The sequence below is a fragment of the Schistocerca piceifrons genome, unplaced genomic scaffold (genome assembly GCF_021461385.2).
Source record: "Schistocerca piceifrons isolate TAMUIC-IGC-003096 unplaced genomic scaffold, iqSchPice1.1 HiC_scaffold_954, whole genome shotgun sequence".
Lineage (NCBI taxonomy): Eukaryota > Metazoa > Arthropoda > Insecta > Orthoptera > Acrididae > Schistocerca > Schistocerca piceifrons.
In genome coordinates, this window is record NW_025729228.1 from 1255001 (window position 1) to 1257500 (window position 2500).

The 2500-nt window shown below is 58.8% G+C and overlaps 1 non-coding gene across 1 annotated transcript in view; it reads left to right on the top strand.

Annotated features, from left to right (window-relative positions):
- Nucleotides 1-1713: 1713 nt before the first annotated feature.
- Nucleotides 1714-2500, top strand: part of LOC124773597 — a 1907-nt gene continuing 1120 nt past the window's right edge. The window contains exon 1 of the ribosomal RNA XR_007014839.1: nucleotides 1714-2500. This exon is cut by the window's right edge and continues 1120 nt beyond it. This is a non-coding gene — a ribosomal RNA (small subunit ribosomal RNA).

Sequence of the window (2500 nt, forward strand, 5' to 3'; positions counted from 1 at the left end):
CGCTACTCGCACTCCCCGCTCCCCTGTGTATCGCTTCATGTTAAACACCTTGCAAGTCTTGCTCACTTTCCACATGCTCCTGCTGTACACTGTAATGTGGATGGCAGCAGGACGTACATGCCGCCCCTCCCCACGTCCCCACCTTGCCCCCTGCCTTCGCAAGCTGGTTGGTGAGAACTTTGCATGTTCAATGCCCTCCGCATGCGACGTACTCAGGCTACGTTGTGGTGCGGCCTGTGTCAACTGTCCGCTAATGTCGTACGCGTAAACCACAATCTGTACTGCACATTCGTCCTTATGTACTGAATGATACATCGTGGCACATGTGTGACCGTACAACGACTGCGCCCAAAAACGGCGGACCATACAGTGCAAATATTGTGCACGCAGCTACGTGTCGTCTCCCTATGAGAGCTGGATTGCAGTGTGGTACGCCATAGAGACGTGTGGGAGGAACGGACGCCGTGGATGGCGATCAGCATGAGCTGTCTGTTGATGTATTCGGACCTAGTCGTCTCTCCTCACACACCGTGATGGCATGGTGCACCGCGTTCCATATCTGCGACATGCTACAGAGGCCGGTTGACAGTCGTTCGAGCAATGGACATCGCATACGTACGGGGGCCACCTTCCACGTATTGTCTAGGCGTGCACATTTTGTTGCGTGTATGTGGGCAGACGTAGTGTGGCGTGACACCTGACACAGGCATGCAATAATCGTGGAAGTTGCAAATGGCGATGGACGCCTGCGTTTTCTGGTGAAGTTACGCAAATGAACAAATGGTAACCTGTTGTGGTGCGGTTGTTCTCGCTAGGGGTGAATCGGTGATGGCGACGATAGGTTGAGGTACTAACCGGTTGTTCCAGCGATACCCACCATGCCGACGAAACTGAACGGCATCTGGGTGTGAAGCGATACGCGGCGGTGGCTGGGTGGGACCGTCCCCGGCCGGTGAGGGGGCGCCTCCCGGCGTGCTGGCCGCGCGGTGCGTGGGCGCACGCGCTACAGCCGGCTGGTGGGGGCGGCCAGTGGCAGGCGCGCCGGCCGACGGACGCGGCAGGCGTCGCAGCTGCGCGCCGGCGCACCCTGCGCGCGGCGCCGTGCGGCCAAAGTAGGTCCTCGCGGGCCCGGTGCGAAGCGCGGTGGACATCTTCAGTGTGCTGGTCCGATTGAGGACTGTGTGCGTTGAGGATGCGCCGCCGCCCGGCGCTCGGCGCCGCGACGCCGTCTGCTGCTCGGTCGCCCCAGCGGTTCTCGCTGGTGGTTTGTATCGCAGCTGTGCGGATGTGTTGGCGCGTGCGCTGTGCTGGGAGAGTTCGCTTCGGCACCCAAGTGGGGCTTTTGTCCTTCTGTGGCGCTGGCGTTGGAGCTGCCGGTCACCGTAGGTGGCGCGTGTTGTCTCCCGCCGGCAATGCCACGACAGCACGCTCCCGGGCCTCTGTCGGCAGCGGCAAGCTCAGTTGGGAGCACGGGTGGTCGCACCGAAAGCGTCTACTCGCCTAACTCCGGGCGATTGCGCCTCTCTCGAACCCGACCAAGTACTTGGGACGGCGCTGCGCGCCGCCGGGACCTGAGAGGGTTTCGAGGTGTATTGTGCAGGGGAGCTCAGCCTCCTCCTGTTTGCAGAATGATTGAGCGGACGCTTGCGTGTTCGCGCGGGCCCCCGGGACACACTCCCGGGCGGCCGGCTGCTCAGCTCTAGTTGACGCAGCTCCCTGGTTGATCCTGCCAGTAGTCATATGCTTGTCTCAAAGATTAAGCCATGCATGTCTCAGTACAAGCCGCATTAAGGTGAAACCGCGAATGGCTCATTAAATCAGTTATGGTTCCTTAGATCGTACCCACGTTACTTGGATAACTGTGGTAATTCTAGAGCTAATACATGCAAACAGAGTCCCGACCAGAGATGGAAGGGACGCTTTTATTAGATCAAAACCAATCGGTCGGCTCGTCCGGTCCGTTTGCCTTGGTGACTCTGAATAACTTTGGGCTGATCGCACGGTCCTCGTACCGGCGACGCATCTTTCAAATGTCTGCCTTATCAACTGTCGATGGTAGGTTCTGCGCCTACCATGGTTGTAACGGGTAACGGGGAATCAGGGTTCGATTCCGGAGAGGGAGCCTGAGAAACGGCTACCACATCCAAGGAAGGCAGCAGGCGCGCAAATTACCCACTCCCGGCACGGGGAGGTAGTGACGAAAAATAACGATACGGGACTCATCCGAGGCCCCGTAATCGGAATGAGTACACTTTAAATCCTTTAACGAGTATCTATTGGAGGGCAAGTCTGGTGCCAGCAGCCGCGGTAATTCCAGCTCCAATAGCGTATATTAAAGTTGTTGCGGTTAAAAAGCTCGTAGTTGGATTTGTCCCACGCTGTTGGTTCACCGCCCGTCGGTGTTTAACTGGCATGTATCGTGGGACGTCCTGCCGGTGGGGCGAGCCGAAGGCGTGCGACCGCCCCGTGCGTGCTCGTGCGTCCCGAGGCGGACCCCGTT